Here is a 12280-nt window from a genome sequence, read left to right on the forward strand (position 1 = left end):
CATAAATATACAGATAATAATCAATAATGTACAGTTGGAGGCCTTTCATATCGTTCATGGGAGTGTCATATCAATGATTTGTGAGATTATTTTACGTAACATATAATTTAGATGCAATATTATTATGTTGAAATATTGTCTTTTATCTGCTTTGATGACGCTTTATCCAAGTCAAGTAATCCCGTATCTAACTTATGGAATCCTTGCTTGGGGAAATGCATATTTGACATACACGTAGCTTGACAAACTTCTTCTTCTTCTTTCGCTGCTCCAGTGATATATAGATTATAAGTTGGCGGCTCGTGTTTTGACAATCAGATTGAAGAAAACAATAATCATTGTATTATATCTGAAGACCAATACGGTTTCATGAAAAATCGTTCTGCACCAGACAGCATTGATCATAAGAGTATTATACAAGGAAGATTTGATTACTGTGATGTAGTGTGGTCAAATTGCAGTAATATAAATTGCACAGATTACAAAATCGGGCACTGCGTACCGTTCTGAAAGTGAACTAGAGGTTTTCAACACAATTGATATTATGATCAGTTAAGTATTTCTACTATCGAAATAAGACAGAAACACAGAATGTAACATGCAATGCATAAAATTGCTCATGGAGTTTACCCCCAATGTCTGTGTGAGTTGTTTTCATTTGAATAGACAAATTATTTTTTTCAGATGTAATATGTTAAAATTTGAGTTAGGTAGATTTTCAACTAATTTTAAACGTAGGAGTTTACAATGCAGGGGATGTAAAGTGTGGAATGATCTACCAGATAATATCAAGATTATGAGTTTTAATAATTTCAGGTTTCATTTGAAATAGCAGCAGTTGTAGTTTGATATATCCACTGCATTTACATCATATCAATTATCATAATGTTTCGTATTATGTTACGCGATGAGTACTATTGACATTTATTTTATATAAATCTCTTGTCAACGTCTGTATTTTTTTATTCATATGCTGTTATATGTAGATATACTTTTCTCTTTCTTCGTGATTTTTTTTCTCTTTTTTTTTTGTTCTTATTTCAATCATTGCTATACTGTCGCTGTTACTGAATCTATGTTTCGTTCTGTTATATCATTGTATACATGCACGGACTTGCAGAATAACAGCCGATGGCTAAGCAAGTTTCCTTTTTATTGCCGTGTTGAAATAAAATGAAAATGAAATGAAATGAAATCAGAGTGTATACAGACAGTTCAGGATGTAATCGATTATTGCCAATATACTGAAACACCCGCTATCATTATGTCATTAGATTTCAAGAAAGGATTTGATACTTAACCATGAATTTTGTTTGGTTTGTCGAAAGAACTTAGATTTAAAGGATCTTTCATCAAATAGATTAAAACGTATAATGCTAATGGTAATGAATTGTGGTTGGATATCTGAAGATTTTTTTTTTTTATTAAAAGAGGTGTAGGCCTACGGCAAGGATGTCCGTTATCAGCTCTTTTGTTTATTATTGTTGCAGAATTTTTAGCGGCAAAAATTAAACAGAATGTGAAAATAAAAGGTATTTTAGTTCCAAACATTGAATCAGATAATGAGTATAAAGATATTCGAATAACGCAATTTGCTGATGATATGACTACAATTTTAGTCGATTCTGCAGTTGATTCGTTTAAAGAAGTAATGAAAGAAGAGGAATTGTTTGGTTAAAATGTTGGCCCAAAAATAAATTGGTAAAAATCTAAGTTTATGAGATTGAATTTAGATATTCAAAATATTGCCGATTTAAAGGACAAGGCCACCTTCATATACATAAGGATTGAGAGAATGCAGCAATATTAGTAGAACACATCAGTGAAAGTTTGAGGAAAATTGGACAATCCGTTCAAAAGTTATGAATATCTTAAGTATCTGCGCAGTCTTTGCTGGAAGAGAAGACTACTACAGTGTATATGATGTCACATGCGTACAACTATATGTTATGATACAAAATACTTCAACACGTGTGCCCCCTTTACTACTGCTTATTTCTGTGTATTTTTGTTAATGCGCATGCGCAATTGTTTGTTGTTGTCATAGAAGAAATCATAACAAAAGAACGCTTTCATCCACTGAGCTGATCCGAGTCCAACGTTACCGGACACCCCGCACTCTCGCTTGTTTTGTGGATAATTTATCCACATTTAACACCAGTTAATATCGGTAAGTTTGACAAGATGTGACAATGTATGCAAATATTGATTATTTACAGAGTTATTCGAAGTAATTTTATTGAAATTTATTAGGCACTCGGATGCTGAAGTAAAGGAGAGTCATTGAATATTGATAGATTACACTTTGTCGAATTCTAGCCGTAATGAATTCATTTACAAGGCTAAATGTGTGTCATTTAATTTAAGATAAAGAATTTCGTTGACATTCTTTGAGTAAGTGCATCTTGTTCAAATCTTTCCTGCCTCTCTGATGATATGATTTATTTGATGTTGCATTGTCAATGCGAAGGATTGAATTGTTGTAAATATAGATTTATCTAACATAAAGAATAAGAAATTTGTGGATTTTGCCATTTTCGTGTGCGGTGTGCCGGTGTTCAAATGCGCTATGTGGATTACTTTTGGGGCACGCGCGGGGTAGCGCTTTCTTGATGCGCGCATCCTTGTAGGTGCACGCGCGTACCCCTGCTTGCTACCCTGGATGGGAATATGACGAAATAATGGTCATTATGACGTCAACAATACTGTTATTATTATGTTAACAATGATCTAATTAGCATATGCTGTGTAATGAAATTCCTTCTGTTTACATTGCATTATTTACATGTCATCTACTTGACAGTGAGTAATGATGAAATGGATATGTTTTGCAGGTGGCTGAGGCATACTCTCTCCATCACGGAGTTTGTCAGGACTTTGTTGTCTGTCTCCTGTTTTAACGGTAATTATAACCTTTGTAAATTGTAAATATTTTTAATACAATACTATGTTGGCGAGGCTTATATCCAATATGTTTTTATGAATATTTGTACCCTTGTTTTGGATAGGTCGCCAATAATTTGCCACCTGATGTGAGAGGTTTTGCAGGTCTTTGCTTTCATTGGTGCATTTCCTCATTTCTTGTTAGATGTACCTTATTATCGACACACTATTACGTTAGGTTTTGAATAATGAAGATAATATTTAAAGCTTGGTTTCTAGAGTTCAAATGAAAATGTGTTTCATGCAGGTCAATAATGATTTTTGTATGAATGTATTCGTAGAAGTAATACCAGTTGTACCATAATGTGTTTCATTGTAATAATTAATGTCATCCATATTATTATTGATTTCCTTTGTTAAAATAAGGGAAAGTATTATTTTACTTCATCGCTATCTTCTTCTCCCTCTTTTCCTTCTACGTCTTCTTCTACTTCTTCTTCTCCTTTTTTACTTCATCTTCTTATTTCCTCTCTCATTATCATGATTATCTGATCGTGTATTCTTCTTATCACAATTGCTGCCATTATTATTAACAGAATAGTTGTTATTTTCGTTGTTATTATCACGTGGATCTGTCTCTTTTAATGTGATGAGATATTCGCTAAACTATTGTTGAATTATTTTCTTTCTTCTGGTGTGCACAGCCTGAGTGGATCACGATGAAGATGGTGTAGCTCTTATGGTTTAGCTCTTCACCTTGAACACAGTGTTGCGTTGTTTTAGGTTTAAATTTTAATTTCATTCTTTGTATTCTTGTATTCCAAAAATATATTGTTTTGTAATTGTTATTCAGATTTAAAAAATAGATAAATAAATAGATTTATTATTTAATTTAAAAGAATTGCTTATAATGCGTCGTTCTTTCTCCCCCAGTCTTCTTATTTGAACAACAGATTTAGAAAATAGCTCTCCCACTTTGATATTCATATTTCTTTTGTATTTACTTAAATACCGAGTGGACGCCTATTTGTCCCGTCGGTGACATATATAAGGAAAATAAAAAGAGAATTTCACCAAACTTGACTTTTTGAATAAAGTGTACAGTTCTTCGACTTGCTATACTGACGTAATTTAAGAGTAATATTATTCCCCCTGCCTTCTGAAAGAGAGAAGTCGATTGTTCTTTTGTTATGCGAGAAAAATGGAAATATGTTGAATGTTCTTTGTTCTTTCTTTATATCGTTGTACTCATGTGACATCACAAGCTGTAGTAGTCTTTTCATCCAGCCGTGACTGAGCAGAATCTTCAAAAATTCATAACTTCTGAACGGATTGTCCGATTTTGCTCAAACTCTCACTGATGTGTTCTACTAATATTGCTGCATTCACTCAACCCACATGTCTATGAAGGTGAACTTGTCCTTTAAATCTCACAGAGGATGCCATAAAATGTCTTGGAATGTATATGATGGGAAATGTTACAAAGAAGTCGAAAACCTTAACTGGGAAGGCAAAATAGGGAAAATAAAAAGTACGTTAGATTTATGTAGAATGAGCAAACTGACACATGCATGAAAGGTGACCATTATCAAGCAATTAGTTACATCTCAGTTAGTATATATACAGCTACAGCAGTATACCTGTGCCCTTAAAAATTATTAGATTAGTAAGTAGATTATACTATTCCTTTTTGTGGAATTCCAAACGGGAAAAGGTAAAATGCACTGTATGCTGCAACCCAGAAACAAGAGGAGGACTTAAAATGGTCGATTTGTTTTCAAAATGTTTGTCTCTTCGTTTATCAAGGATTAAGACGGGTTTTTTTTTTTTTTTTTTTTTGGGGGGGGGGGGACCAATGTCGGGGAAGATTTTGTTTCAATATTGGACCCAGAAGATTGGTGGAATGCCTTTGTGTTTGAAATCTAATTGTAAGAAAAATTATGTATTAGGGATATGCAGAAGAAGAAAAATACCTGAGTTTTACATTGACCTTTTCTGCTCATGGTCTGAGTTAAAGTACATAGATATGTTTAATGTTAATGATAAAAAGAAAGAAGTTGTTTGGAATAATAGTAATATTAAATATGATAATGAAATGTTATGTTTTCAGAGATGGATAAGGTCAAATGTTATTACAGTGGATTATGGAAAATGGGGAATGGAAATATGTAACATCCATAAAAATGAAACATTCCGAGATATAGGCTGCTGCTCGCCTCATTTGAATTGTCAAAGTTGAAAAAAGCATTACCCAGGTTTTGGCTGGATAAGTTACGTAATAACATACAGACTCCTGTATGTACGGTTGCAAAATGAAGAATTTGATGTTATTGAACTGTCAACAGGTGATCAAATCAGTGTTGAGAAAACGTCAGCTAAACATTATTATAGATTACTTCTGCATAAGAAAAAACAAGAACCTTCGTGTTTATATTTCTGGCAAGGTTATTTGGATCTACCCTGTGATTTTGATTGGAAAAAGGTGTTGCAATATAAGTTTCATCAGATTAATGCAGAATAAAGCAAATCTCAGTTTTGAACTTTTTCATCGAATATTACCCAGTAAAGACAATTTGTTTAAATGGAAAATTTTGAATGATGATTTGTGTATCATTTGTAGCTGTAAAGAAACCACTTGTCATTTTCTGCTGAAATGCAAAAATCAAGATATATTGGAAAGTAATTTCGGTTTTAATTCGAAATATATTCGATCTTGCAATTGATATCAATATTGTTTCATATCGTGTGATGACATCGTGTGATACCATCAAAGTTGTTACTCGGCGCCCAGATGATGTACGTTTCAAGCATCTGAAAGCTCGTACACAAAGACTTTCAAAGACAGCCATGCACCTTTTTCCCATTTTATGGGATCAGCTGCCCACGGATTTCCGCACAGATTTCGTGCTCGTGAACTTTCCAAACTGGAAGCAAAGACTGAAAGCGCATGTCTCTTCCCTTGATTAGACAATATTTGTATATCTAAAGTATGTATTCTTTTTATCTGTTCGCAAGGTATTTTGAATGGTACATTTTGAATACAAATCATTAAAAAATGAAATTCGTTAATATGTATGATTTTTTTATCTGTTGATTTCAATTATGGCACATGTTACCACTATACTACTTACCTGTACAAAATTGATCAGTCGTCATTGCTACAAAATGTGTTGCCATGTTAACAGCATATTTTGAATGTAAATTATATAATGTTGTGAATTTATTAAACTCCCTCAGTTTTTGAGTAATCTGATTTAAGTTTTGGCACATGTGAAAGCTATGATATATAGTTTTGTAGATTTCATCGTTTTTCCCATATTTTTTTCATGTCAGGCATTGTGTTAACATGGTAATAGCATTTTGTAACGAAAATCATAGAAATTGTTAATTCTAATACTTTAGTTGAGTTATGAGCATTTGATTTAAGATATGGCACATGTGATTATCAGTAAGCAGAGTGTATAGTTCAAATGTTGAGCGGTACTTTGCCATGGTAGTTTTTTGTTTTGTTTTGTTTTGTTTTTTTCCCAATAGCAAGCATGCAGATAATCATTGCTGGTTGAGCTGGCTCCCTGGGTGTTGGGTTGGGTTGGGTACAATGAGTTATTAGATTTAGTTATTTATGATTTTTTTCTCTCCAAGAAGATATATATATCTCTCTTCTCTTTCTCTCTCTCTCTCTCTTGCAGTTCTGTTGTTAATTGTCCAAATGAAGTTAAAATGAAATGTTGTAAGGGAATATGGTTTACATGGAAACTTCAAATGTATACATTGTGCATTAACTGTATGTATTTGTGAGTCAGGTCTTGATGTCTGTATATCATAGCCATTTCAGAGTTGACAAACATAAAATTATATGCAATGTGCAATGTATTATTGATATTTTTTTTTAGTTTTGTCATGTACATCGTAGGAAATGACCTCTGATATTTGAATGAAATAAGAAAGATTGGTAGTTACACGTATCTTAAATTGACACTTATAAAGAAATAGTTGTTTTGTTTTTGTTTTGTTAAAATGTATGCCTGTTAATGAAATTTGTATTCTTTATATTGTAAACTGACTGTTTTGGGTGCACCAGGTGGGTTGGGGAGGATGGCCTGAGGGCAAAAGTCATTTAGTTAGCTCTTTCCAGACCCGGGCTGCCCAACCTGGTGCACACTTACCACTCCAGTGTATGTTTTGATTTTGAAATATGTATTATGATATTAATTTGTGAATGAAAGCCGAATAATTAATAATAATAATAAATAATAATAATAAGGTTATTATTCTCAGATTATTATGATAATCAGGAGACAAAAAGATTAAATTAGTAAACTTTGTTTTGAATTATGCCCAATTCAATGTATACAGGAATTATGTCAGAGAAAGCAATGAAAGAAACAAATGCTTGTTTAATGTACAACATTATTTAGTAGAAGAATTGAAAGCGGAATTCAGATTTTATATCAGTTTGAAGTACAACCAAACAAGATTTGATAATATTGGATTAAAAGGAATACGTAACTACTTTGGTTGGTAAAACTGATGCACCCTTAAATTATTTTTTCCGTCAAAACGGGTGTGTTGAGTCATTGAGTGCCTTTTGGACAATTATTGATAAAGTGATTGTAAATATGTGAAGTCATGTGGAAAATAAAGTACTTCAAACTAAAATAGAAAAAAAAACTTCTTCTTTTGCTAAAGATTTGAATTGATCTTTCATCTCCATAACCGCGCAATAAATACTGATGATTTGTTCTGAGAACATACAACTATATATGAAAATAAAAGATTTGTATCTACAAATGTATTACAACTTTGTCAGTATATTATGTTTAATTACATCTGCAATCGTCTATATACCTAGAATATTTCACGATTTATTTTATCGTAAAAGTCAAGTAGAGGATTATCCCACGAGATGACAATCTCCCATTCTTAATGAGAACTACTGCAGTATACCCAAAATTTATTTGCTTGTATCCACTGGACCCAGATCTTGGAAGTAGCTTTAATTATAGATAACAGCTTTTAAAAAACTGTTCAGTTAATTACATTTAGAAATAAACTGAAAAATACTTGTTTTCCATGCATACCAGACACTGTTTATGTAAAATCTCACAGGGGCCGCGGAACCGAATTTCTCACAAAAAGTGTGCTTCAGATCGCTTTATATTGATTTTAATAACGTAAAAGCTCCGTTGAGTGGGAGGGGACAGCCCCCTCCCACACCCTCCCCCTCTACCTCATTAGACTTTGTATACATACACACAGATGATACACACGCGGAATAAGAGCTAAATGCCGTGATTTTGCTATTAACACTTTCCTGAAAAAAATCCAAATTATTTCCATTATTTTTTTTTTTGGGGGGGGGGTGAGGGAGCTAGAAAAAATTCCAAGTATTGTACCAAGAGTTTGCACCAAATCGCTGAATTTCAGGTCTGAAAATATAAAATCACCTTCGTGTGGGTGGAGAAATATCCCTTTTGTACACCCTCGTGTGCATGCCTTTTCTGTTTGATTGCTGAACAGACAGCGTTCATGAAATCAATTGTAACAATAAATTGATACAAAAAGTTTATTTAAATGCTACCTCTTTACAGGCAAATTGTTCAATAATAATCCACATCAAAATATCCTGCTACCTTTAACAAGTGGGGCCGTTTCAAGTCGATAAAAGACGCAAAAACATGCATCAAATTGCACCATTTACACTATCAAAATGCAAAAAGTTCTCCCCATATGGGAAGGGGAAACATCCCCCTCGGGTATCTTTTAGCAAATGCTATAATGAAAATGATTTCTTACGGAAAAAAATGTAATGTGAAATTTAACGATAGTTTGTGTGCGGATAAAGAGCTTGGGACGGAGAGAACGTGAAAATAATAGTGGAAGGACGCGTTAAAAGGGGTTAAACATCCCACCCGCGGGTATCTCTTAGCAAATGCTAATGAAAATGATTTCTTACGGAAAAATTATAATGTGAAATTCAATGATAGTTTGTATGCGGATAAAGAGCTTGGGACAGAAGAGAACGTGGAAATAAAAGTGGAAGGACGCTTTAAAAGGGTTTAACAGTTTGAAGTTCAGTCTCTAGTTCGGGATTTTAAAGGAGACCTCCGGATGATTTTCAGATTTTTACATTTGAACAACTATGAATTAGTTATACCAAGGACAGAGTTTCAGAATTTGTGAGAACTGGGATGAAGAATTAGAATAATTTCACAATTTAAAACAACTTGCGATGAACAAGGATGATGACATGGCAGAGTCACCATAAGAATGCATGAGTTGGGGCTCAAGGAAGCAGAACAAAAGAAGAAGGCATGCAAGATTATACACAGGTGAACTCGCAAGCAAGCGGTATTGTAATGGAATTACACTGCTACATTTCTGAAATATGTGAACCTGCTATGTCATCATCCTTGTTCAGTGTAATTTGTTTAAGGTTTTTCAAAGCATTGTTTCTCTGCTCAAGAACCACAATAAATTCCACAAATCTATACATGGAGTTGTCGATTTATGTACTATACATGATGTGAAATTATGAAAATCGTCTGGAATGTCCCTTTAATGAAAACGAGAAAGTGATAAAGTATTTGAATACGCTGTTGATGTTGGGTTTTTTTCTTTGATTTGTTTGTTTTGTAGTGCGAGGTCAAAGTGTCAAGGGACATGAAGGAGAAGAGAGGAATAAGTGCCATACAAACGCATGCAAAGTGAAACACAAAACTTAGAAAGAACTAGTAGCATTTATGACAGGAAACTCAAAATATAATCTATATGAATGACTTGAAACATTAAAAATTACGATATATGATTGAATAAATTCCCATTCGAATGATTGAGTTACTATTCCCTTGGTATATTTGAAATGAAGCTACGCGAAAAGGGCATGCTGCCAGCCGCCATATGGGGCCAGGGGTTTAGATTGATTGAGAAGAATGTTTGATTACGTCAAACTTTAATACTTGATACAGATCGCACGATGGAGGCGAATAAAAGGGGTTTATGTGAAATCATTGGCTCAGACCATTGGATGAAGTTGCAGAAGCACTTCAGAAGCTAAAGATATACGACATGTTTTTTTCTGTGAATAGAAATTTCTATACATTTCATTTTAAAAGTATTTTACTTAAATTTCAGTCTTAGCTCAATTTTATGACTACATGAGTTAAAATAACCTATGCATAATGGGATCAGTATACAGTTGTGAACGAAATGGTTTTCAGCCAGTTATATCAAAATTGACATAGGCACGAGTAGGGCCTCCGTATAATTATATACTACTTTCTAAAGTGATTTAAGTAACGATATATGTCATCTCATTTGGAAATTAGATGTGAATCAATCTTGATGCTTTTGAAGTGAGGCAAGTATTGTGCGCAGAAAGAGATGCTGTTTGAGAAAATATACAATTTACGATGCAAAGAGGAGGTCTTGAATTGTATAATAAGGAAAACGAAAGTAATGGGGATAAAGGTTAAATGAAAAAGGTATAAATGCGATAATTATACCTTTTGGAAATAATATGGCAACAAATGTGAAACCATCGGGGAATGTTTTTCTTCATTGGTAGGAGCTCATTAGGCTATATTATACTTAGCAAAATAGACTTTTCGAATGATGGGAACAACTCGACAGTTATATACAGGGGATATCCATTTGGTATCCATAAAGACGTCTGCATCGTAATTACTGGGAGGGGTAATAAGCCAGTTCGGAGTTAGCTCATGGGCACATTGGTCCGAATGACCTTTCTTTTGTTTTCTTCTTCTTCTTCTTCTTATTCTTCTTCTTCTTTTTCTTCTTTTTTTTTTTTGCAGTCGGTAGGGGCACTTCACTCATTTTGAGTGATATTAATGCGTAAACTTTATGTAACAAATGACGGAATTCATTGAACCTGTCCAAACAAAGAATAAACTTGCATAGACCAGATGACTAGAATGATCTGTCAATTAACACTTGAGAAAGTATCAATTTCATTATTTTGCTTTGAATGAATCTCTTTCTATTGATATTGCCAAATACCACTTTTGCCGTCTGGTGGATGTGCTGGCAAGCATTATTAAGGATTACATGGATAATCAATTACATCACAGATGCTTACCCTAGTGAATTCAAAAACCAACATGCTTGTTGGTACGAATCAAAGAGCGTAGGTTTCTATGCTCTTTGGTATACGAATGACCTTTCTTCTGCTCAAAGTGAATATTGCCCTGATATTTACGATTGACCATCCAGCTGAACGAACCTGCTACTTCTTTTGTCGTTAGAGGGCGTTGATTCTAGGAAGACAGACTACACGTATACTGGACCCACAGAACTCTTACCGCTTCGTTCATGTGCAAAGAGCATGTGGGATTGCCCCTCCCATCCATGGCTAGCGCTCGCTGCGCTGCGCGACGCACCCGTAACCGTACCCTCGCTCGCTTGACGTAAACAACATCCTCTGGCTAGGCTCTCCTATTTATAGTGATCCCATCGACTCTCATCTCATCTGAAAAGTGTATAGCGTGGAGATGTGAACTTTTGACGGCGAAATCATGTACTTCTCCCAATCCACGCCACGGATAGAGAACATTGTCTTTTTGCTAACCCATTAACTTCAGTTTCTAGCGCTTGAAGAGCCTTGCAACGACACCTGCAGGCCGGCAGGATCGCGAGGTGCAACGGCACCGTCGTAGGAAAGGTGTATCGTGATCGTGGTGACAGTCAAATTGGTAAGCAATATAATGCAGTGGGTATGGGTCGTAGGATCAGCTCTCTCTCCCGAATGCTGCTGTGACTATGCATGTAAAATTTACGGTTCGGAAGTAGGTTCTTCCTCTTGTCTTACTCGAGACCTTGCCGAATAGAAAAGCAGTTAATAATGATCTCCACACATGCACATGAAAACTGACCCTTGTTGTTCAGTAAACCTAGAAATACATGCATGCATCTGGGTCTCCAAAGTCGAATAACGTAAGATTAAGAAGTCAAGTTTTAACACTTTTATTATAGTATTTACAAATGTTGGAGAATTGTTGGAAAATCTTGATTGCTTGAAATTCAGGTACATGTAGAAATGCTGTTCTGTACGCAAGCACAGTACAAATACATTCAGCGCATGCACCTTGGGTCGATCATTTGGTCTGAATGTAGTCACACAGTGGCTTTTTCTTTGGCGTCATTGAAAAGCAAAAAAAAATGTTCTCTCTTTTCCTCGGCCAAGTCTTGTGTTTAGATAGTGGTTGTAGCTTAGTAAAGCGATTGAGCGTGTGCATGAGTGTGTGCTGCCACTTATATCTTTCTCTTTCTTTTCTATCTTTTCTTCTTTCATTTTCATGTAGATACTAGAAGCTACAGCTAAATTTCCTTTTCCTTCCTATCAATAATTTCTTTGTGATTTTTTTAACTTTCTCAATTA

At 34.4% G+C, this 12280-nt stretch overlaps 1 protein-coding gene across 1 annotated transcript in view; it reads left to right on the forward strand.

Moving 5' to 3' along the window:
- The first annotated feature begins 11305 nt into the window (after positions 1-11305).
- The window catches only part of LOC139745580 (cytoplasmic FMR1-interacting protein 1-like), an 87215-nt gene continuing 86240 nt past the window's right edge, over positions 11306-12280 (forward strand). Inside the window, exon 1 of the mRNA XM_071655973.1 lies at positions 11306-11594. The gene's annotated coding sequence lies outside the window, so the exon portion shown is untranslated. The remainder of the gene's footprint in view (positions 11595-12280) is intronic.

Source organism: Diadema antillarum, unplaced genomic scaffold, assembly GCF_040938485.1.
Source record: "Diadema antillarum isolate AM-2024a unplaced genomic scaffold, OU_Dant_1.0 seq00001278_RagTag, whole genome shotgun sequence".
Lineage (NCBI taxonomy): Eukaryota > Metazoa > Echinodermata > Echinoidea > Diadematoida > Diadematidae > Diadema > Diadema antillarum.